This window comes from Chrysemys picta, chromosome 11, assembly GCF_011386835.1.
Source record: "Chrysemys picta bellii isolate R12L10 chromosome 11, ASM1138683v2, whole genome shotgun sequence".
Lineage (NCBI taxonomy): Eukaryota > Metazoa > Chordata > Testudines > Emydidae > Chrysemys > Chrysemys picta.
In genome coordinates, this window is record NC_088801.1 from 42,843,044 (window position 1) to 42,869,416 (window position 26,373).

Sequence of the window (26,373 nt, forward strand, 5' to 3'; positions counted from 1 at the left end):
CCAAGCAGACACTGTATTAAAACTGTGTCATCCAGTATACTGTATCTTCATATTAAACAGTATATGGAAAAGAAAAGGGATATTGTGCTCTATAGTTAATGTAACAGACAGCACCCTATTTGGCTAAGGCATTCTCATTAGAGTAGAGAAAGACTAGATTGTGTTATGGTAGTAGGGACTGATTCAGTTAGAAAAGACAAATACAGCAGTTTTGAGTGGATTCTAACAACAAGCATAGTACACAGGGAAGACCACTCTGGATTCTAAGATTCAACTGTCCCATCAGCTAGAGCTGGCTGAATAACAGAAACATTTCTATTCATTTGAATTTTCAGATGAATTTGCCTTACCCCTATTTACACCTCAGTTTGTGTTCATATTCCCCTCCGAACTAGCAAGCATGTTTACCTGCAGAAATTGTCAAGGAAATGGTACATGCTAAGAAATTTAATGTTGGACTCCTATACACAAGTAGTCTCACCAGATCCCTGCGTCTGTGAGTGTAAGTCATAGAATCAGGTAACAAAAATACCACATGCCCCTGTGTGTCCAAGAAAAAAAGCTAACCAATGCATCTAAAATTGTGAATTTCACATAGCAAATACTCAAGATGACCTGCTTGCAAACAGACAATCTACCGATGAAGAAAATCACAGAAGTAATTTGGCAAAAAGATTCAATTAGTAAATACATTTGCAAACAAATCACAAGATAGTTTCAGACAATTCGTAAACAGAAAGCAGGCTAACTTCATGGAATACATTATTGGTTCAGATCTAGAAACAGCATACCATTTTACGAATAAGAATGCCCTTCTTATTCTTATAACATATGTTTCTCACTGCCAGGGCACCTAAAACATAATGGTCCTAATCCTGAAATGTTTGGACTTTTCACCCACCATGTATCTCCTCCTATGCTTCTATACTGCTGTTTAAATTTGTAGACATTGCTTTCTTTATAGCAATGAGAACAATGCTTCATGATGCTCTCTTACTATTCAATGCTGTATGGCAGTTGCTTTGCTTTAGGCCCTAGCTCTTACCTACATCTGTGCTTACTGGAGTGAGACTTTAATTTGCTACACCATGCCAGAGTATTAATAGACAATTATTTATTGCAAATCTGAACCATTTATACTGTTTACTGGCTGACACAATGTAAAATTTTGATCCAAATGTTAATGTGTCCATGACATTGCATAATTCTGTTCCATGCCAACGTTTTTTCTCTTCTAAATGAATCAAACTTGCAGTATGAGGAAATAGAGTTTTTAAATGGATGACTGATTTACAGTCTCAAACTTAAAACTGCTTATTTGTACAACTAAGAGTGAATTGACCAATTAAAATAAAGCATATTAGAAAAATATAGGATTTTACTGGGAGCAAAATTACTGTATAGGAAGAAAATGGAAATAACTTGCAAAGTACTTAAAGGGTAACTGAATAAATCTTACTATAGGCATTCTAGGGCAATTGTATTTTTTTTAGCAGGTACCTTTGAGGCCAAGCAAACTTATAAATATTCAATTAAGTGGCGCACAGATAAAAATTACCTCTTCATAAAGAACCATATGGATAGAAAAGCACTTCCAGTTCTCCAAATGTTTTCTGAAATTATCTATACAAATGTATTCTGCAGTAGAAAAAAAAGACTTTATAGTTATGCGATTTTCATTAAAAACCCCGTAATTTTGAGTGTTTACATCTCTTTAGTCTTGGATGCCATGCTTGTAACATTCCAAGAGAAGTGGATTCTTCTTTAATGGACACTTGCATGAATTTTCAAAATAGAAAAGTGTGTTTGAGCAAAACTCGTTTTTCTAGAGATCTTGCCTTTCAGGCATTTTATATTGATCCATTCTCTTCTGTTAATTTTTTCTAGCTTTACCAGCAGAGAGATTGTTAAGCTAGAAGTACCATAATACAGTTCCAAGTCTTACAGAATGATAGTCAAATAGTAATATTCAAAGTCAGTCTTCAACCCATTAGTACAAGTAATCCAAAATTAAGACTTATGGTATTGAAGTTTATGTGGGCATGGTTCCTTTGGATGCCTATACCAGATATGATAAAAAGTCATTTAGGATAAGAGTTTCAGCTGTAAAACTGACCTAAAATTAACCAAGACCATTTCATTTACTCTAGAAAAATGCCCTTACTAACCTAGCTAAAAACTTGATTGTGCAAACAACAAGACTGACCTATTTGTCCATTTTTCTCTGTTTCCCCCAAAGTTGCACTGGCCAACTCCATGGTGAAACCCCAGAAGGTATTGTTCTGTCATATCATGCATACCAATCAAATACTTTTCAGGTATGAAACCAGCACACTGAGTTAGAATGAGTAGCATTTTTTTTAATTATATGGCATAGTTATGTGGTAGGCTCCAGCTGTGCTACCCTGAGAGCAGTGATACCAGAGAAAGATGCATTCCGGGGCATCACAGCAGAGTGAAACCAGCTGGTGCAGCTTCATGAACTACATAAAAAGAGGAAAGAGGCATTCAGCATATAGGTCTGAAGTACATGAAAAAAATCAATGAAAGTAGGAGCATGGCCTTTAATTGCAAGTCATTTTTAATTGCTGCATTCATAATTTTTGTGGACATACATCAGCCTGAAGGTAGGATATACAGTGGTTTACTTTGTTTTTACTTAATATTAAAGAAGAAGAAAAATGAGATCCTATGGGTTTTATGGCTTTTTCAAACTAAATATCATTCAGTGGTGGCTACAAGTTAGATTCTAGGCAAGGTATTGTAAGTAGCCTTTTTAGTTACATGCGAACATATTCGTTTAGAGAGACAAAGGTGACTGAGGTATTATCTTTTATTGGACCAATTTCTGTTGGTGAGAGAGACAAGCTTTCAAGCCACACAGATCTGAAGAAGAGCTCTGTGTGGCTTGAAAGCTTGTCTCTTTCACCAACAGAAGTTGGTCCAATAAAAGATATTACCTCACCCACCTCTTTTCTCTACTATCCTGGGACCGACATGGCTACAACTACACTGAATACAACTTATTCATTTAGGACACTTTTGAAAGTACCCCTCAGGACTCTGTGGGGAGTACTAGGTTGTTCAATCTGCCGCTGCTTTCTGGGAGCCCCCTAGTTGAGTATGTATAGCAATGACCCTTTCAAGGCCTATTACTTTACTGGCCTGGGCACTGGAGCAAATTGCCCTGACAAATTCTTCACATAGAAGGGCTATCCCATTATGAAATTAAGAGGTGAATGGCAAGTAGAACTGAGATTTGGGTGCATCTATTTCACTTTGAGTTTTCCCCCTTCATTCTGAGTGAAACACTGATACAGCTGATCCAACAGCAGCTCTGCTCACAATCCTTTATGATTAAGCAACTTTTCTGTATTCTTAACATTCATGTGCACTGGAACAACTCCTTTTGAGCCATTAGGGTATATGCTGTCAGTGCATATTAGCAACAGTATGATTTTTTTTTATTATTTCTCCAGAATACAGAATATGTCTAGCCATGTTTTGTTTATTATTAGAATACTCATTGACAGCAGACACCAAAATAGCTCTTTTAGAGCCTTTATATGATAGGCAGCAAATGTGTATTAACAATAGTACACATTTCTATGTTATGGATTCATAAAATGTATGTGCATAATATGAAATCATAATCCCAAATGTGCAGTAAAAATCCTTATGAAAAATAGTTACTGCTCATCTACTACACAATGGTTGATTTTAATCTTCACTACCTCAGATGTGGGATTGATCATTATGGATTTTGTGTATAACTGGGAAAAGGGCCTACCCCATCTTATGGACTGAAATTCTATAAGTTTCATTTCAGGGGGAAAATGAACCAATTGTTTTATTACAGGAATATTCTATAAAATGTAATAGCCAAATAAGTCTGTCAGTAATTTGAACACATATTACATTTAATAAGAACAGTATTTCCAAATTGAGGCCTTGTGTTCCAAGATCCAGACCAGAGCCTGAAATAAACAGGAAATGCCATCAGGTCTTACCATACAAGACACCAGAGGGGAGGGTTCGAGGGGTGAATGCTGCCTGCCATATGCACGCAAAACTCTCATCAAATTCAATGGGACCTGATCAAGAATGAGCTCAGGGTAACTTGAAAAAGAGTGGTGTGTAGCTCGAAAGTTTGTTTCTTTCAGCAACAGAAGTTGGTCTGATAAAATATTATTTCACCCATATTGTCTCCCAGGATTAAGAGAGAAATCATGCTAAGAAGCCACCCTTCAGGCTTAGAGAAAACACATGTTAGAATTCAGATGCTGCAATGGAAATTCCTCTGAAAGGCTGTACAATGGAAACCATAATATTTTCCTCACTATACAATGGCAGAAACAGGGAAGACTGTTTCAGTATCACTTTTATATCACTGCAACTGCATGCAGTACAACTATTGACTAGGTAGTTATAACTCATGTGGTCATAACTAAGACTATGGTTGTCACAGCTATGATTTTTGTGGAGAAAATAGTGAGTTTTACTTTTTCTTCCCCCTTTAAAAAGGTCTTTTTCACCCTGGTGCCTACACAAGACTATGCAAGACTCTTCCAGAGAATTTGTTTACACAGCTGGATTTTTTGTGTGTGTTTTTCTACAAATTAATGACAATTAATTAGCACTTTATTAATGGAAAAATAAACTTAAGAATTCTGTGCCACGACTTTTCCTTTTTCCCCCCCTTTAAACTAAATTATCACTTGCCTTTTTGATCAATGAAATAGCTAAGGCCTTAGTCTGTCTGATGGGGAAGAAAACAGACAGCCTTAATTGTAGTTAAGGCTCCAGTCCTGAACGTGATAGCATGGATACAGCAGGGCACCATGCACTATCAATTGCAGATTGAGGCCATGGTGGATCTTTTTCCCTTTATGTAAGGAATATTTTCTTGGTATCCAAAAAGCCTCAGCATTGAATTATATGCTAAAAAATTTCCAAGCTACCAGTCTTCAAAGGCCTGTGGTTCCTTTGTTCATCCACTTTGCTCTTAGCAAAAGGATGCAAGTGTAATTATTAGGAAGCTATGTTTGACAGAATGCATGGGGGGTGGGGAATTACTCTTCAGATTGAGATCAACATTAACATTTTTATAGCATAACTCTCAAACAATCTCAAAGGGGTAAATTGCCAGGAAAATAAATATGAATCTATTTGGTCATTGGACACTACCAGTGATTTACAAGACATCAGCCAAAGGCATTTTTATGGCTATTAAGAATTCATCAGTTTGATGATAATCCAGCACTTCTGATTTCAGCTGATCTTAAAAACAGTAAAATAAACTCTTCTTACAACAATGGATAACAGTGGGAATTATCCTTTTCATTCAACCCTGTTTTATATCAAAGTAGACAGCTACATCCAGGTGCCTCTACCTACATTCGTCATTGTCTGTGAGTGCAAAACATACAGATTTCACACAACAAACTCTCTTTTTAAAAAGTGGAATTACAATGTTATAGTTTACTTAGAAGACAGTATTCTCAGACGCAGCTGTGAAATCCCATCCTCTGACTATTACCAATCATTAATTGTAACAAGGGAGGAGAAGGGGAAAAGATACATTTTTAGAAGTGATTTGGTCTAGGATTTATTTGTGCTGGTTACCTCAGCCATAACAGATTGTGCTCTGAATGATTCTGGAATCTTCTTCTTGTCAAATGCTGCAGATAATGCTGAGAGATAACTAATTCGAGCACCAAAGTGGCAGGTGAGCTGACTATCACTTACAACCCCTTCCCTGTTTGAGTAGCAGGACTTTCACTGACAAGAAAAGTAGCCCCTCACCCATCACCTTGATCAGGGCTAAATTAAGACATAGACAGTGCTGGACAGACAGTACGTCGGGCCACAGCTCCTGGAGTCATGTGATTACATCAGAATTTTTTTTAAAGTAAGTTTCTAGTCCTCATGGTTGGAAAGAAAAGTTTGAAAACACGAACTGAGTGTGATCAAAGCAGGAGTAGCAGCCTGGAACAATATGAGAGGTATGAACTCATCTTAGTGGGGTATTAGCTCCAAGACCGCTGTTCTGGGCATCCTGCCAAAGCCTCTCCATATGTATCAAGAAGTGCAGTGGGCCTAGCCCACCTACCCAAGCAGATATATCCCAGATGCTGGGCTAAGTACTTGAGATTCCATGATGCCACCTCTGCCTCAAAGGGGATCCTCCTGCTGCTGCACCTGGGTGAGAGAGCAGAGGTGGCCTTATGCTGCTGCCACTGCCACTTGAAGTGGAGGCAGAGCCACAGGGGGCCATGTTACAGTGTGCCTACATCAGATTGCCATCATCTTGCCCTGACCTTGCCTGGAGAAAAAGTTCAGGTGAAAGGGATGCAATGAAAGTGTGATTTAAATGTTTTGTTAAAAAGACGCTAGTGGAAGAAGAGTAGCTCATTTTTTAACATGCATGCTGCGGTGACAGGAAAAATAGGATCTATTTCTCTCAAGGCCACGGGCTTGGTCCTGCATACTTGCATAGTCAACAATCCCACTCGCCTCAGTGGAAGTTTTAGGGTACACAAGGAATGTAGGATTGGACCCTGAAGGGTAGTAGCTATTTTTTGTTCTAGAGACTCTGGTTACACACCTAAGAAACATTGAGCCAAGTTCTGTGGTCATTACTCAAGGCTTCAATAGGATTTGTCCAAAGTTGGAACTGGAGGTGTTTTATATGATGCATACACCATTTCTTGCATCTGGAGAAGTGAGGTTCTTACCCACGAAAGCTTATGCTCCCAATACTTCTGTTAGTCGTAAAGGTGCCACAGGACCCTCTGTTGCTTTTTACCATTTCATAGCAACTTTTGGAGAGGGGGGCATCTCTCTCCTACAAGAGAAAGCTGCTGTCATGGGGCAAATTCTGTACTGCCTTGCAGCTGTGCTGAAGTCAATGGGATTTACAGCAAGACAGAATCTGGCTCTTTGAATTCTGCCGGATGTAAGTTTCAAATCCATAAAGGAGTCAGAGTTAGGGATGCAGGGCTTTCAATTCGCACATGAAAATCGGGAGCAATTACCTTAAGCACCTAATCTGTAGGCACAATCGGGTAGACAGACATCTAAATGGCAATAACCATGGGCTCAAAATTGCAGGCAAAAAAAGGGAAGTTATATTGGGGAGGGGGGGGAAGAGTCAGGCTACTAAAATACATGACCATGACCCAAAGGGGGAAAGAGAAAGAGAGAGATCATTAAAAAAAAAAAAAAAAGCAGAGAAGAAGGAAAATGCTGGAAATGGATGAAGTTTTTCATGATCTCACTTTCAAGTTCAACCCTTTTTATATCAATGATTTACAATGATAAACAATAAGATAGCACCATGTATGTTAGGGATGGAGTAAATTTGGGCCTAAAATAGCAATGAACCTTGTAATGAGGTACAGTTGAGAGGTATATTGCTTCCTTTAAATATTAAGCTACTTCAGTGAGGTACCTTTTTTCAAGATGATACAATATTTTGTGCTCATTTTAATAGAAATAATAAAAATGAGATACTAAAGAGACATCCGTACTTGAAATAGCAAAAGTAGAATTTAGAACTACTGCTCCACAAGTTAACAGAAGAAAATGCTATGCCGGCATGGCGCTGTACCTGAATATTAGCAATTGACTATTTATTTCACTATGTGAAGTGGAAACTGGTGACCTGTTTTTCAGGTAATACTGATATACATGTGAACTCTGAACGTGTATAGTTAAAGATTACTTTGTTTCAGGCAACAATAAATAGCTGGCAGTAAGATCTCTCTCCACTGAAAAAATGCTATAGGGCTGAATATAGCCACTGCAGTAGCGCAGTAAAATGAGATGAGCTTAACTCTACCAGATGGTACCCTGAACAGTGCCTGAAATAAAATGGAGAATTAGGGTGCCCTAAGGTGTGCACAGGGAAGGCAATTACATGAAATAAATGGGCCTCGGGCCTACACGATGCTCAAGTATGCTACACAGGAGACAGATAGTACATCTGGTGAACAGATTTTATCACACACTGGAAAGCTATAAAGCATGCCGTTGAATTTCAGATCTTGGTTTCACAATGACATTTTACCTGTGTTGGTATTCAGTGCTGTTTATTTTTAAAGGTGTTGTAATCTCAATGATGTGTTTTAAAAGCCTTCTTAACATTGTTTTCTGATGTATCCCATTTTCTGGGCAGATTGATGTAACAGTGTTTTCATGAACAAAATACAAACTAGCCTTGCTGCAGACAATGTTTTTATTTAATATATCGCATTGCTGATGTGACTTTAGTAATATGATGATACTTGTCAGCACTCCCTGTTAGGGAGGAAGCCGGTATGTTTAATGTTATCTCCACCTTCTCCATTTCATTTCAAGGTCTTTATTTGTAAACTAGCACAAAAACTCCTTTATTTAAAGCAGCCATGAAATTAGTAGAAATCTATGACAGTGAATCAGGGGTATTTTCCCTCTTTTGTTTACAGGGGAAGTTCAGCTTGTTTTCTGAAAACTACTTGCTCTGCGTTGACAACCAAAACCAGCTGATAAATAAAATTCATTAACCTTATCATTAAGAGGATATATTTTTTAAAATAGGAGAAAATTTGTTTTAGTTCCCTATTCACAATATTCACTCTATTTTTGTTAATTCCCCAGACACCAAATGCCACCAAATTAAAGGAAAATGCAGGCACAGTATAAGGGGTATCTTCTTCACACTAAGAAGTACGAGCTGTGGAATAGTATCTCAGTGGAAATGGTGAAAGCCCATCCCTTGAAACATTTAAAGTTGGAAGGGACAAAGCACTAACAATATATGGTGGATACAATCGTGGACTGGCCCCCAGTGGATTGACAAGATAACCTAACTGATCATTTCCACCTGTAATATCTGAGATTCCATATACTATTATTCATACTCAGAAACTGCAATTTAATAAAGTTAAGAGTGTCACTCAGAGCTTATCTACATGTGGAAGCTTACTAGCATGCACACAGGAGTATAATCATACTGGTATAACTCCCTACGTGGTCACTCTTATTCTGGACTGAGTATTGTTTCTAGAAAGACTTAACTATAGTCATGTGGATAAATTTCTCCATGTAGACAAGCTCTAAAATTCACTGTCCCAGCTTCTGGGCAGCTGGGAATCTTGCAGTGAGTTACTTCCATGTTGGAAGAAAAGCACATAGGTGCACACATAGGATACTGAATTTCCACTCTAATTTTATTGACAGACATATGCACCTTGGAAGAGGGATATTGATGACAAAAGCAAAACTGCAGCTAATAGCTCTCAAATGTAGTATCTCTTGCAGAGTTCAGGCAAGACAGCCCTGTGTTTAAGGTCTAGACAGAATTCTCAGGTTCTTCAGCTCCTCCCTAAACAGTCTCAAGACAACTCTGTCTCAGCTCTTCCTCCACACATTAGAAGGTTTCATGCTAAGTTTTTAAATGATCACACAAAGTCACCTGAAAAAATATTATGAAACTCTGACTGAAATAAATTAGCGATTGGCAAAATGACTTCCTTAAAAGAAATAACTCTGTCAAAGATAATTTGTTCTGACACAAAATACTCCAGGGGCTCCAGTTTATGTTTTGCAGCAATATACAACAAAATCATGCCTTTTGACACAAAAATCATTTGAGCTTCAGAATGTTAATTTACCACTTTTTGGTGTGGGAGAAGAGGGGTTTGGGCTATGCTTGTAATAAAAAAAAATCCTGCCACAAGCTTTTATTCCAAGGTACAAACTAAGCAAATTTTCAAGACCACAAAAGGGTTATAAAATACAAGTGACAAGTCATTAAATATGCCAGTGTAGCTAGGCATTATTCAGTGTCCATTTAGTACTGCCAGACAGCATCTTTCAAACCTGTTTTTCAAAAGCTCTGCATGTCTGCTTTTATATACTTCACTCATCATATCTCAATGGTGCAGAATCTTAGCTATTAATGCCATATACACCTCAAAGTAAGACCATAGTAAGCCCATTACTTCTTGTCTTTCCTTTAGTGAACATGGAGAACAATTGATCACAGTCTTCTTTATAACAGCTCTTAACATATTTGAAGACTGGTATCAGGTGCCCCCTCAGTCTTCTTTTCTCAAAACTAAACATGCCCAGGATGTTTTTAACCTTTCCTCAGAGGTGAGGTTTTCTAAACCTTTTATCATTTTTGTTGCTCTCTTCTGGACTCCCTCCAATTTATTCCCATCTTTCCTAAAGTGTGGTTCCCAGAAATGGACACAATAATCCATCTGAGGCCTCACCAGTGCAGAGTGGAGCAGGATAATTACTTTCCATATCTTACATACAACACTCCTGTTAATACACTTCAGAATGATATTTGCCTTTTTTGAACTGCATCATGTAGTCTCATTCAAATTATGATCCACTATAATCCCCAGATCCTTTTCAGCAGTACTACTAGCTAGCCAGCTATGCCCCATTTTGTAGTTGTTCATCTGATTTTTCCTTCCTAACTGAAGTTCTTTGCACTTATCTTTATAAGATTTCATCTTGTTGAATTCAGACCAATTCTCCAATTTGTCAAGATCCTTTTGAATTCTAATCCTGTCCTCCCAGCTTGGTGTCATCTACAAATTTTATAAGCACACTCTCCACTCCATTATCTAAGTCATTAATGAAAATATTGATTCTTACTGGATCCAGCATTGTCCTCTGCGGGACTCAACTAGATATACCCTCTCAGTTTGACAGCAAACCACTGATAATTACTCTTTGAGTACAGTCTGTCAACCTATTGTGCACCCTTCTTATAGTAATTTCATCTAGACCGCATTTCCATAGTTTGCTTAGGACAATGGTTCCCAAACTTTAACAACCTGTGAACCCCTTTCACTAAAATGTCACGTCTCGCGAACCCCCTCCTAAAAATGAATATTTCCAGGGATTGTCTCCTTTACCTGAGTATAAATTATAAAAGCAGTGATCTTGGCAATATCAAATTTGTTTTTATGACATGCTTATTACACACTATTTATTATTAATTATTATTTATAATTACATTATTTTTATTACATTATGAAAACGGCAACACTCTTCCAAGATCTCACTTCCGTAGCTTGTATGACTTTGAATAAGCCTGTTATGAGACAAGGCTCCTATGTTTCATCAAGGAGTATCAGATTTGAAACATCATGAAGGTATTTAAGAAGCCAACTCAAAGAGTTCCTCCTACATAAGCATTCAGGTCTTGAGTAGTCCAGGCAAACAGCGCACGTTACAACAAAGCTTAAACTTGTTCTTCATAATAATTTTAAAAACAATACTAGCTGCCTATTTAATTTTAAAAACAGCAAAAAAATATCCACCTCCCTTTCCATGTCTTATAAGGAGTCTTGAAGTTTAAATCTCCTCAGTATGATAGATATGCTTGCTTTGATCTGCTTAGCTCTTGGAAGTCCAGGGGCTCCAGGCTGCTGACCCCGTGCTGTCCGGGGTCCCTAGGAACAGCTCTGTCCGCCATTAGGGAATTTTTTCCCGAGAACCCCCTGTAACATTTCGTAAACCCCCAGGGGTTCACAAAACCCAGTTTGGGAACCACTGGCTTAGGAGAATGTCATGTGCAACTGTGTCAAAAGCCTTATTTTTAAAAAAAAAAAAAGATACCTTATGTCTACTTCTTTTCCCTACCAACTATGCTAGTAATCTCCCTGTCAAAGAAGGAAATTAGGTTGGCTTGGCATGACTTGTTCTTGATAAATCCATTCTGGCTATTCCTTATATTATCATCCTCAAGGTGCTTACAAATTGATTGTTTAATAATTTGTTCCAGTATCTTTCTATATAAAAAAGTTAGGCTGATGGGACCTGTTTGTTCCTCCTTTTAAAGATAGGTATATTTACTCTTCTCCAGTCCTCTGGGACCTCACCTGTCCTCCGTGACTTCTTGAAGATAATTGCTAACTGTTTTGAGATTGCTTCACCTACTTCCTCAAGTACTGTATGATGAATTTCATCAGGCTCTGCCAACATAAATACATCTAACTTAATATTAATTGTGTTGAGTGTCTGGTGACCATTAACCTTTTTAATGAAGACTGAAGCAAATAGGCATTAAACATCTGCTATCTTGATCTCATCAGTTATTAGCTCTCCTTCCGCGCTAATTAGAGGACCTACACTTTTCTTTGTATTTCTCTTCCTCTTAATGTATTTAAAGAACCTCTTATCTTCTTTATGTCCCTTGCTAGGTGTGCAGGCATTTTTGTGCCTTAGCCTTTCTGATTTTGGCCCTGCATGCTTGTGCTATTCTTTTATACTCCTCTATAGCAATTCATCCATGTTTCCGCTTTTTGTAGTCTTCATTTTTGATTTTGAGATTATTAAAAACTCCTGATGGAACCAACGAAGAGCCTCTCCAACTGAAATGTGTCTGTTATTTTTCCACATTCTGTATCTGCTGAGTCAGAATGACCTTTATTTTAGATTAACAGCACAACAAATCATGAAAGCACAAGAATAAGGTCTCAGTGAGAGAGCACACTGCATGTCTCCTCTATAACAAGCAGCAGCAAACAGCTTGGCTGCTGACTGTGCTGCAGAAAGGCACTCATCTATGCACTGAAAGAGAGCCAGATCCTCATCTGATAGAAATAAGAGTAACTTCACCGAAGTCAATGGAGCTACACCAATTGACACAAACACACAAGGCCCTTTCAATGGAAATTGTGCTTCTAAAATCACTAACACACATATCCTCAAAGACATTTAGGCACTTATTTTCCATTGTTTTCAGTGGAAGTTAAAGCCTAAATACATTCTGAGGATCTGGGCCTTAGGTGCGATTTAAAAATGTAACTTTCAGTACACACACTATTCCTTGCTTCTTTGATATTAGTTACAAGTTTCTAACAGGCCATCTTTTTCATGGTAGGAGGAGCCTACTTTGCTTCAGTCCAAGGCAAAGTAGTGCAATCAGTTTTGGAATATGGAGAAAACTAAATTGGCATCATTACTGCCAACTCCAAGCATTCTACCATCATGAGTTAGACCACACACACACAAAAAGTCATGCCACATACACGAGATTGACTTAAAATACAACACTTCAAAAAAATGTTTATCTGATTTGAGCCCTTAAGGGACACTTGGGCGGCTTTTCCAAACTTTTCTCCATGACCATTAGGGCTAGAAATTGACTTTATTTCAAAATCAAAGCTTAAATGCTCATTGATTCACATGCCTTCAGGATCTGGAGCTTGAAGACAACCCCCAAATATCATGAGACTGGTGATAAAAACAGGAGAGCTGGCAACCCTGAAAAGACTGCAATGGACATTCATCATAACCTCAGACAAAGCGTTATTCTTCTATATGGGCCTCATTCCAATGCAAATACACACTTTAAAAAACCCAAACAGGACAAAATTCACCTCTAGCCTATCCCACGAGGAGCAGGGCAAAACTCCTGACCGTAACTTTAGGATTGTCTCAACTAATTTAGCCTCTTTTATCTCTGGTCTTGGAATGTCAATAAGCGGATCATTTCCTCAAATGTATTTGTTATTCATTCTCTCTCCCCTCTACACACACTTTTAAAAAATTCTGTAAATCATGAACTGTCACTGCAAGAATTCAGGGCTTGTTAGTTAAGCTGTGTTGCTTAGTCATAATTGGTCAGAAAAGTCGCATTACGTTTTTTTCTGTTCCTTCAATGGATGACTAGAGAAGCACTTTTGCATTTTAATTTGACACACGAATCATCATCAGATTCTACAACTTTGCAATTAACACTCCATGAACATTTGGGCCTGTGTGATTCAATCACTCAAATGTTCATGAAAAACAAGTGCAAAGGGGAATGCACATGATCAACAAATGCATATAAAAATCTGCAAATATTTGCAGATTTTTTTCACCCAGCTCTAGTTTACATCTCTCAGAAATTCTTTGTTCTGAGAACATCTTAATTTACTCAGTGCATTTTCAATGTTTGATTTTAAAGGAAATTACAGTTCATTCAACAGAAGAGAGTTAGAATTTTGAAAAGATTCACCACCAGAAGAGCTAAAAATAAAAATAGTACTTCACTAAGTATACAAGCAGAGTTCTCATAAACACAATACTGTTTCAGTCATTGATTAGCTGTGTATTAGAGGGATGAACAAACCTCTGATAGAATAGTGTAAATATACAAAAGATTAATATCCAACATTTATATGCAAGCAATACATCATTAATGATCATTATGGAGAACTTGCTTAGTTCAAATGAGGTTCCAGAAGACTGGAAGCATTTCACTGTAGTACTGATATTTATAATGGCCACTCTAGGGAACTGCAGGCCCATCAATTTGACATCTATAATATGCAAGGTAATGGAAATAAGTAGAGGTGAAGTACAGATGTGGACATTGAATTATCCTGGACTTTAAATGGTATGCAGATAATTAGAAATAGTCTTGTATATTTGGATGCACAATGCAACTATAGCTTTGGAAACACTGACTTATTACTTGCAACATATTATCTTGGAGCTTATCACACAGCACGACGTGAGGAAATTAAAAGGACATGTGCCATTTTCTGTTTTTAATGATTTAAAAAAACAGATATCTAAATTCCATGTTATTAAAAATCACATAGCCATTAGAAAGTTCTGATAATGGGAACCCAACCATAAATAAGTCTTCCAGGTTGAAGTCGGAGGTTTCATAGAAACATACTAGCAAGATGGATTTTTTGGATTAGTTATTTACAGTTTGCTAAGTATAGTAATAAGATACATACTGTCAGATTATATTTAGGGCAAAACAGACTCAAGTTTTGAGAAGTTATAGAAAAAAAGTAAGTATACCTCTACCTTGATATAACGCTGTCCTCGGGAGCCAAAAAATCTTACTGCGTTATAGGTGAAACCGTGTTATATCGAACTTGCTTTGATCCACTGGAGTGTGCAGCCCCACCCCCCGGGAGCACTGCTTTATCGTGTTATATCCAAATTCGTGTTATATCGGGTCGCGTTATATCAGGGTAGAGGTGTAGTGACAGTGCATTAATAATTCACCCTATGCAGAATACCTGCACAAGCCTTTCATGACATCAAAATTCTACCTACACTATCAATTCCAAAACCTGATTCAACCTTGAACCCCAAACCCTAACCTGAATTTGGATCTAACCGCCACCTCTTAGCACATCTCTAGTTTTGAATTTTGGCTGCCAACAAAAAAAAGTGGCTGATGAGTGAAAAAAAGATTAAGAAATAGTAAGACAGGGTGCTTTGGCTGAAGAACTGACATATGGAAAATCTAATGTATTATTGACAAATGCAGATAATAGTGACAAAAATAATGAATACCAACACACAAGGAATAGGACTGAAATGGGACCACAAGACTTTGAAAAATATGGCATAGTGCATCATAGATAATGTTGTGAACATAATTTAAAAACATCCAGTAGAATTGCTGAATAAGTACTTAGAACAGTACGAGACAAATCTGGGCAAGATAGAATGAAATTATAGAATTCTGCACTAAGGCCCATGTGCATCAGAATGGTGAGGTTTCTCTGTGAAAGGTGCGTGGGCGAGGGGGAGGATGATTTGGTAGAACCATCAATAGGTTGTACATCCTGTTTGTGACACTTCCTACACAGTATGCTCACATGGAAAGGCGAGAACAGGGACAAATGATCTCCTATTGTGTGGCTCCTCGGTCCCACCCCAACATGGGGGTGAGAGGGAACGGAGTAAACATCCTGCATTCAGCCATTCTGGAGTGACTGTGCAGCCATTCCATGGAATGAGTGGGGATAATTCCTGCTCTGCACACCTCCACTACATTAGCTCAGCTACTCAGACCAGGCACTGTGATCTGTATCTCCTATAAAGGCGATGGTGTCTGTCCAACCCTAAGGGTGACTCAGCAGTCACACATTCTAAGCTGAGAAACCTTGCCAGCTTTAACCAATCCTTATACTTTGTCAAGTCAATTCTTCTAATTACACTTTCGAGTGTTAAGAGCCAGCTTCTGCTTTCTTACATCTACTCAACCCCACTAACTAGAAATGCAAAGGAAAAGAGTGACAGTAAAAAGCCTTTTACATACTGAAAAATCAGTTCTGTATTACCACAAAATAAGAGACGGTCTTAATGCACCAAAACAATGAGATTGTGGATGGTACATGTGTATTAATAGAGCGAATGAGCCTTCATGAGCCAAATGGCTTTTTTCACACCTCAAAAAAATTTTTTTTACACTAGTTGGCAAAACCAAATTAGAAAAAACCCATTATGATCTTAAACAAATGGGCAATAGCTAATATTGCTAAAAACAACATTAATTTACAGTGATATAAAAAGTTATATCAACCCACAAAATCCCTTATAATCTGAATATTTGGGATGTCATAGAATAGAAAAAGAAATATAGAATAAGGACGTCAGGGTTTAGTACTATTAGTGCTACATGTACTTTAGCAGAAAATGGGGCTAGACTGCTTGAAAAGGTACCTCACTTTAAAAAAAAAAAAACCACCTTATCCAAAAAGTTACATACAAGTAAAGTTAGCAACTTCATTAGCCTTCCAGCACTTTGTATATTTTATTTTTTCAAAGGGTAATATTTTTCTTGGTTGAATCATCCAAATATTTATTTGAAATCTAATCCCTCCAACCCCCGTTTCCCCCAGCCTGTTCCTCTGGCGGTCCCTAATGTAGCCACCTCCAGAGCATCTCATATGATAATGGCTGCCTCTACACTCTGGTACTCAGCTTAGGTCCCCTGCCAAACATCATAGTCTTCAGGGGAATGGAGAGTGCAGCTACTGGGGTGAGAGGAGAAACCCAAAGAGAAGGGCACAAGAAAGAAATTGGGTGGGGGGTAGGAATGTAGTGTAGAGAAATAAGAGACAAAATGGACAGGGGGCAGGGGAAAGACAGATGGTGTCATAGCATGGACAGCACTAGGTCAGTGGGAGATGCTCGTTGGGGTGATTTAATTATGCTGATGGGAGAGCATAGGGTGACTACATGGGAGACCTTGCAGAGGGTGCAGCGGTACAACTGTGCCACTGTAAGCTCTCTAGTGTAGACAAAGCCTTACTCAGTCAAGCAAAGGAATAAGGGGGAGTATTGCTTCCCCTCACCCTCTTGCTCGGCCTACTTGAATCCTGGTTCTGGGTCTATCATAGGATATGTCTACACTTGGAGCTGGGGTGTGATTCCCAACTAAAAGACATACCCACACTAGCTTTCATTGAATTAGTGTATTAAAGTCATCGAGCTAGTGTATTAAAATAGTAGTGTAGCCATGGATGGGTAGCCTGAGCCAATACTGCAAATGCACTCACAGGGTCTAGATGGGTTTGTACTCAGGACAGCTAGGCCCTCCTGCTACCAGCCACTGCCCATGCTACCAGAGCTATGGTATGACATATTTTTAGTGTGCATCTCAATGAGAGCTAGAGTGAGTATGTCTCCTTGAGCTGGGACTTTCATCCGCAGTGGCAAGTAGACAAATCCTTAGAGTTTGCTACTACAGTGATGTGTAGTAGTATCAGACAACCTGGATCTGGTGTAGAAAGCAGTCCAACTTTCCAAATATTCTCCCCTGTGAGGAAGTGGGTGGTAAGGAACAGGGGGAAGGCAGCACTTATGACTCAGAATTCCTTCCTGTTGCTGTTTTGAAGTGGAGCAGTTGTGTGCCACCCCTTTATTCCATCTTGGCCGAGCCTAAAGGCACAATCTAGCTCTTATGTATCATATCCAAATTATATTACTAACCCTTTTTATTTCTGCATGATGACAGTGTTTGATTTCATTCTGGATTAAGTCTGGAATTTTATTTTTCTTAAAAACAAAAAAAAAAGGAACAGAGGAAAAAGACAAAGGAAGAAAGGTTTCCTCATAAGGCATGCCTGTTTATCACCAATTGCCAAGAAATTTTACAGTAGCTTGTGAAATGCAGTTAGGGTGACCAGACGTCCCGATTTTATCGGGACCGTCCCGATATTTCCTTGTTTGTCCCGCGTCCCGACCGACATGCGGTCGGGACAACCGGACAAACAAGGAAATGCCCCGAGCCTCGAGCCCGGAAGTGCTCGCGCCCCCCCCCCCCCTGCCCCGACTCCGCCCCCTCCTCCCCCGATTGGCTCCCTCCCCGAATCCCCGCCTCTTCCCCGGGCTCACCATTCCCCCTCCCTCCGCAAGTGCTGGAGGGAGGCCCGGGAGACGCAGGGGAAGCGCGGGGCCGGGGTGAGTAACAGTCCGGCCTGGCCCAGTGCAGGCAGGACTCAGTTGGGTGGTTGGGAGAGGAGGGGGGCGACCCGCGGGGCCAGGCGACGGGGGAGGAAGCGGCCATGGCGCTCGGCGGCTCTGGCGCCCCCGAACCCCCCGAGCCGGGGCCTGCAGCATCGCGTACGCTGGGCCCAGCCCCTGGCTAGGCACGTCTGGGCTGCCCAGCTGGTGCTATCCCGCGGCGGCCCCGGGGCGGAGGCATCGGCAGCCCAGCCCCGTTCGTTCCCCTGCGGGACGGGGGGGCTGGGGCCTGCTGCCCCCACTCCGGGGCCGCCGCGGGATAGCACCAGCTGGGCAGCCCAGACGCTGGCCAGGGGCTGGGCGCAGCGTGCGCGCTGCTGGGTCCCCGCAGCAGGCCCCGGCTCGGGGGGTTCGGGGGCGCCAGAGCCGCAGCCGCGGAGCGCCATGGCTGCTTCCTCCCCCGCGGCAGTGGGAGCTGCAGCAGCGGCTGCTCCCGAGTCCCGCTGCCCGGGGGTGAGAACAGCCGCCTCCTGGCCCCGCGGGCTGCCCCCCTCCTCTCCCTACCGCCCGACTGAGTCCTGCCTGCTCGGGGCCAGGCCGGACTCTTACTCACCCCGGCCCCGCGCTTCCCCTGAGTCTCCCGGGCCTCCCTCCAGCACTTGCGGAGGAAGGTTTTTTTTTTTTTTTTTTTGGCCCCGCCCCCCGCCACGTCACCCCCCCGCCACGCCCCCCCCCACGTCACCCCCCCCCCCCGCGTCCCGATATTTGTCTTTGGTGATCTGGTCACCCTAAATGCAGTAGTTCATACTACGGTGTGGGAATCTAGGCCAATGTGGGAACTTAAGCTAGGGCCCCTTTCAGTTTTTGTAAAATCCCTGCTCTGGGCAAGAAGTCAAAAATAACATTCAAGTAATCTAAGAAACACAAAAGGTCATGCAGGATGGTTTCTCCTGATAAAATCCTTCCATGAGGCTTGTGTAGCAAAGTAAGCCACTGATGGTGTACATCTGACTTTTCCCTCCTATATGTATAGCTCACAGCTTGTCAGTTTCAAATTCTCATTTGCCTGTATCTCTGTTACTGTCCCAAGAGATAGACTTTCTAGCAGTGTGATCATCTGTGTATTATTAACTAACCACAAATTAAATCATTACTTGGTGCTTAATTTTATGTAACATTCCTCAGTAGTGTGTACAAAAGAAACGTGTTTGGAGTTTTGTAAATATGTGCCAAGATTAATTGTAGGGTATCATTGGTTTAACAACTCCAAATTTGATTCAGTGCAATAATTTGCTCCAAAAAGTTCATCATAAAATCTGCAGGTTAAAGGCAGAAGCATAGGAAGGGCTAAAAATTGTCCTTGTATTGTACAAAGGGTCCCATTTACCTCAGTTCTTTAATTTATTCCTTTATCGCCACTGAAGTAAAAAAAAGTTTGCAGAGCTAAGAATTTGTCTCTAATGTGGGGGTTTTTTTTTTAAAGTTAGGCTTACATTTTAGTATGTAGAGTAATAATACAAGGAAACAAGATACATTATATATTAGATGTAATTTTAAACTCTATTGAAACTAAACCAAGAACTTATTTCCACGATCTATGTCTAACTCTCCAAAACCTGGTTATTCCATACTGAGTATTCATATCATGTACATCATATGTAATAGCTAAAGCTGGTTTCATAATAATCCCTAATTGTTTGTGAAGATTTTCCCCACCATTTGAAGAATAAATTAAACATTTTTCCTTCAGACAGCTCTAGTAACATCCCAAGGAGAGACAACATGTGTCTTTCTTACTAATTTTGTTTAATTGCTGTCAGTGATGATATACAAGAAAGAAAACCAAGTAGACACTATAGGCTAATTAATGGCTCTGAGAGCCAATAGATTGCTGCAGGGACTGTGTAGGTTTAGCAGCTGTATTGAAGAAAGGCTGTGGAGCTGCCCCACAACTTTATTGGGGGCACCATGTTAACCCTACCCCTTCTCCTGTACAAGGTCCACTTATTCAGGTTCTACGTGGGAGCAGCAAGGGATGGAAATTTCACCCTGGGTGATCTGTTCTCCCCATGATTTGTCCACATAACTTGCATTAATATAAATTGAATGCACATCAAGGACAGAGTACACCCCTGAATATGGTGCCATGTTAGGATCTGAAGCATAATTCAGTTAGATAAAATATGCCTGATCAAAACATCTTGAGATCCTGCAATGAAAGCCGCAGCATAGATGAAAGTTCCCCACAAGGTCCATGTTCAGTGATAGCAGGAGATGGCTGATCCACTGTAGCTCAGCTCTATCAATGTCTTGCTATCTTAAAACATTGAATATAAATATTTGACCTAGTTCAATATCACCTAGGAGCGATTAGCAGCTTGTTCTCTAATGCCAGTTCCCAACAAGGTTCTGGGGAAACACCCACACTTTTGTATACTTCACTTTCTATGGTATCTAAACATCATACAACCCTTTGGGTAACAATGATACCAGACAGAACAGTCACTGAGGAATATGCATTGAAAGCTGCATGAAAATTAATTATCTCTGGGTGCCATCGATAAAGAGTTCAGAAATAGTTACACTGTTAGCCCAGAAACAAAAGTCCATTCCTAGTACCATGAGAAACCACTGGCATTTTGTTCTTTCCCCTCCCCTTCCTTTTTTTCTTAAGGAATTTTAAAATTTTGTGTCTGAACTTTTTAAAATACAAGCCAGGGGAAGCACGAATGCAATCAAAATATGAACACAGCACTCTTTACAACATGAACCACAATTTCTGTACAATAAATAGGGCACATTATTATTTTAATTGAAGAAATGCATAAAGTTAAAAAATGTGGGTGAATATTCTGTTAAATTTTGTGTAAGAGAGGTTGGGGAGGGGCAGGAGCGAGATAGAGAGAGAGACTGTATGCCTCTATAACAAGGTGAGAGGATTTATGGTTTCCAGGAGAGATACTGACCTTCCACCCTATTTCTTTGTGATACTGTAATTATTGGTCGCACCCAGCACCTAGCCATGTTAGAAAGAAATAGCTATTTGCCATTCCAAATCATCCTTAACACATAAAAAAGGGCATGGAGTGAAAAGATGCAAAACAATGCCTCCTCCCAGGGTTACCAACTTTCTGACTGCAGAAAACCAAACACCCTTGCCCCACCCCTGCCCCTTCCCCAAGGCCCTGCCCCCCGCTCACTTCATCCCCCCTTCCTCCATCGCTCGCTCTCTCCCACCCTCACTCACTTTCACTGGGCTGGCGCAGAGGGTTGGGGTGCAGGAGGGGACTCTGGGCTGGGTCAGGGGCTTGGGGTCTGGGAGGGAGTATGGGCTCCAGAGTGGGGCCAGGGATGAGGGGCTTGAGGTGCAGGAGGGGGCTCAGAGCTGGGGCAGGGGGTTGGGGTGCAGGAGGGGGTGCAGGCTCTGGGAGGGAGTTTGGGTGCAAAATGGGGCTCAGGCTTGGGACAGGGGGTTGGGCACGGGAGGGTTTTCGGGGTGCAGACTCCAGACAACATTTACCTCAGGCGGCTCCCGGAAGTAGCTGGCACATCCCTCTGGCTCCTAGGTGCAGGGGCAGCCAGAGGGCTCTGTGTGCTGCTCCCATCCGCATGCATCACCCCAGCAGGGTTGTGGTTCTCGGCCAATGGGAGCAGCGGAGTCGACGCTTGGGGCGGGGGCATCGTGCGGAGCCCCACTAGCCACCCTTGCGCCTAGGAGCCGGAGGGACATGCCAGCCCCTTCCAGGAGCTGCGCAGAGACAGCCACTGCAGTCAACTGAACTTTTAGCAGGCCGGTCAGCGGTGCTGACTGGAGCCACCAGGGTTCCTTTTCGACTAGGCATTCCGGTCGAAAACTGGACACCTGGCAACCCTACCTTCCTCCAGCATAATATCCAGTCTAGCTGAGCTGTGACGTGACCATCAATGAATGGTGCAGTTTCAGTGAGGGGAGAGTTTAGACAAGGAACATCAGTGCTTCTGTAAATTCAGGAGAATCATCTGCCTGCATGTATAATTTCTGTAGTCCAAGCATACAGCAGATTGCTCACACTACTGCTGGGTTCTATTTTATGTGCCATCACAGATTAGCTCAGACTCCTTCTAGGTGATATTGAACTAGGTCAAGTGGAGAAAATATGCACAGAGAACTCTGAGACACACCCACATAAGGATAAAGGGAGGATAATGGTGTCATACTTTTAGAATATTTATATTCAACATTGTAATAGAAAAGCAAGACATTTATGGAGCTGATTAACAAAGTTACTGCTGTATAAGTGTAGAAGAATGGTAGGGGTAAAATAACTCACCATCTTGGAGAAAGCATCATCCAAGGCAAGATCCATCTCCCTTTCCCCACATGCCTGAAATGTACCTATGACAAATATTGATAACATTTATTTTATGCTGGGAATCACCCTTCCTGAGCTGGTCCAAAACACGATACCCTACTAGCATTCAAGTCCCTCCTAAAAACCCATTTCAACAGTGATGACAAGCAAGCAAGCAGCTGACCAATAATGACAAGTTTGAGGCATAACTAGGGTTATTCTAACAAACAAAAATCAGTTGTGTTATCAAATATTACGGGCCAGATGTTCAAAGAGTTCAGAGCTGGATTTTCGTATGTTCAGCATCCATAACTGCAGCTGGAGTCTCAGGAGAGCTCAGCTCCCAAACAAGGGCCAGGCTTTCAAAAGAACTTAGCATGGGACAGCTTCCACTGTGAAACTTACGACCAGTCTTTTTTTTTTTTATAACACCGCTCAGATCTCAATGTGTTGTTGGACATGGCCTAGTCCTCTGGCCAGGTCACTGCTCAGTGCATTCCTCTTCCAGGGGTTAACAGAAGAGTCCAGAAAATAGGAAACAAAATCTAATGGCCTTCAAGCCCATCTCCCTGCCTCTTTCTGGCACTTGCTGTTCTTGGCTTCTTTTGTTCTTGACCCCTGTGCTTCTCCTGTTGATATGGGGGAAGACAATAGGGGAACCCAGCCCAACCCTCTTCTTTGGGTTCCCACCAATGGAGCTTGTTTAGGCGGATAAGTACCGCTCTTTCAATCCCTCCACCATTTTCCCTGGGCTGCTCCTATCTTTACTTCATTCTTAGACTCAGATTCATCATCAGCATTTTCACAAGATCTGCAGACTCTGGTGCACCCACCTGAACTTTGTGGTTCCTCATGGCTTTTCCTGAGGCCAGCTACAGAGGCATTTCCTAAAAGCCAGTCTCAGCTCTTCCCTGCAGCAGCTGAATTGTTGTGCTAGTAGTTTTCTCAGGTCTCTTGCTTTAGGTCAGTCAGTCAGCCAGTCTTATTCTTCAAGCAAGAGTTCCCTCTTTCTTGAGCTGAAGTTTGTGTCTCAAGCCTTAGATTAATCAGCTGCAAGCTCCCTTCAGCTGGATACCTTTCCCAATTAGCCTTCCAATCTGCTGCATTCAGCAGGCCAGCCTTCTCCTGTTAGTGGCTACCCTAGTGTGAGGAAGTAGGCAGCCTTTGTGCTAGTCCTCTTCTCCCAACAACTTCCTAACTGGCTGAGTGAGAGAACCTTGCTCCATCCCCACTAAAAGGCTCTTGAAGGTACAGTAACAAGACTCCTTCTCCAAGCAGTATTCATTCCCAGGGCTGCTTCCTCAAGATCTCTGACCCTCTTAGGTCTCGCTATACCTTCCATTGGGCCTTTCAAACTCTCAAAGGGACATGCTAAATGGAGGGGGTAGGCTGACCACTAGATGCTACTGCCCTTGATGGAAGACTACCTCATCCCAAAGGTCTTTGCCCAACTCATGTTCAGTATAAGCTCCGTCCTAATGTTGCTTGGCTTTCTGACGCAGTATGCTACAGAGTGATGAGAGGAAATAAGGCAGGAGACAGGAGCATCTTGAGCCTGAGAAGTGCCATCCAGTTTGTTTAATATTGATTATTCCAGACAATGGCTAAGGAACAGAAACCATATTCATAACAGACATTTGGCTCATTATAGGAAAGATCAATCACCCTTACAAACTCAGAAGGAAACCCCAAAAGGCACACATCCAAAAGCACTGATTTGCCCCAAGTATAGTGTCTCTCTGAATAGGATGACCAGATGTCCCGATTTTATAGGGACAGTCCCGATTTTGGGGTCTTTTTCTTATATAGGTTCCTATTACCCCCCACCCCCTGTCCTGATTTTTCACACTTGCTATCTGGTCACCCTATCTCTGAAGGTAGAGTGACTTACCTCGTTTTTTAATCTGCCAGTCACCCTGATATCTAGGAACTAAACAGAAAAGCCACAGTGACATCCTGTAAGGACTATATATGCTATTCCTCCCTCAATGGGATTTTATTTCTAATGGGGAAATAGGCAGTGGGGCTGGGGAAGAAGGCTACGCTCACTCAGCCAGATCCTCAGCCTTATTTCACTTGCTTTGTGCCACTCTAGTGGCAAAAAGCACTTATTCCCTCAGTACAGAGAACGCAGCTCTATGTACCCTCTTTTAAATTCCAGCACAGGGGTTTAGATGTGGAAAAGGGGATATAGCCAAGGCACTCCTACACCCACCAATCACCAGCTTCTGAAACATTCTTTTTGGGCTGTGGACAATCAAGGACAATCGGAGCAGCCCTGAGGCTGCTGAGTTATGGTAGGGACTGACCCACAGGATGGAGAGCCACAACAGTGGCATAAAGCTGTCTTTCTCCCCCTAGCTATGGCAGATTCTTCTCAGCTACAGCCCTTATCTGTCCCCAACACAAGTATATCTTGTGCAAACAGATGGGTCTTGAATTGTGTTCTAAAGTAGGAGAGATGTACGTGCATCATTATCTGTTGCAGAAGAGCCTGGACCCTTCACAGAAAACACCTTTTCTCCAGCTTTGTCTTAAAACCACCACCAGCGGCATCATCCCTGTTGGTCCTGGGGTGGGGTGGAAGGAGAAAGTGTTCTTTCAACAGTTAGGCCAAGATCCTCGAAGGTGTTTAGGTGCCAAACTCCCCTGGGGCTTGAAGATGAGCACTCTGACCTTGAACTGAATTTCATACTCAATGAGGAGACAGTGTAATGGGCACAGTACTGGGGTGAAGTGTTCTTGTCTATCTTTTCCATTTAGCAGACAGACAGCTGTGCTTGGACTAGCTGCGATTCTGTAGCCCCTAGTCAAACAGTATCACCATACGCCAGCCCCGGAGTAACAATGACCAGCAAAATGAGCTTTTCCTCCACGTTTTCTCACAAATTCTTTTAATGGAGACACTGTCAGTGTATTACCCTAAAACCAGCTGTTTATCACAACTCTTCTACCTGGCACATCCCCTTCCTCCCGCTGGAAGACAAATGAGCCCTTCTGGGATAAACTCAATTTTAAATCATTAGGAAGCATCCTCACTGTTTCTGAATGGACCTAGCAAGCAACTTACTTTTCTTTATATGCTTGTAAACTGGTTGCAGTTGTAGGGATGAAATCTGATTGGTAAATTCTGTTCAGCAGGTATAAAAGTCCTTTATTTAGGCTATATTGTTGAAGTGCCTGCCATGAACTCCAAAGCAGCTGTGATTTTAATTGATTCCTAGAAGTGCAATGAAAGTATTGCAGATAAAAAATGACAGAGTTGTTGCTGATGCAAATGAAAATGTTACAGCAAAGCAGCTGGGGAGAGGACTGTAGATGTTTACATTATCCCAACATGCTTACATTGTCTCTTCCACATTTTCCAGCCAAAGCTCACCTGGTTTTGCTGAAGACCTGGGATGCAGTGAATTGTATGCAGCACCAAATATTTATTCATGCCATTCTCAAGAACATCTTTGCAGCTCTTGCCAAGGTCTGTCATTGAATGTGTTTCTTCAGCTGCATGGCAAAAATATAATACACAGTCATCATTTTTACTCAGTCACCTACTCAATAATTTTCTTCTCTGATTAAATTAACTCATAAATACTGTGCTTTTCATGCCAGAAAATCTTACTACATGCAGTCAACTGAACATCCATTTGTACATTTTTTTATGTTCCTGGACATTTAGTTACTTCACTAATAAGTTCTAAAATAATGAAGAAGCCAAATCATCTAATTTACCTGGGACCCTGTAAGTACTAATTATAATTAAAAGAGATTATTTATTCAAGCACATCTTTTTTCACGAGCTAAATCACAGTATTATACGCTAATG

General features: G+C 41.2%; 1 long non-coding RNA gene across 1 annotated transcript in view; it reads right to left on the bottom strand.

The window, feature by feature from the left end:
* LOC135974136 (uncharacterized) overlaps positions 1–23,672 on the bottom strand; it is a 47,411-nt gene extending 23,739 nt beyond the window's left edge. The window contains exons 1-2 of the long non-coding RNA XR_010591322.1: positions 23,384–23,672; positions 22,530–22,594 (exon numbers count right to left, since the gene is read on the bottom strand). This is a non-coding gene — a long non-coding RNA (uncharacterized LOC135974136). The remainder of the gene's footprint in view (positions 1–22,529; positions 22,595–23,383) is intronic.
* Between the last annotated feature and the right edge of the window lie 2,701 nt (positions 23,673–26,373).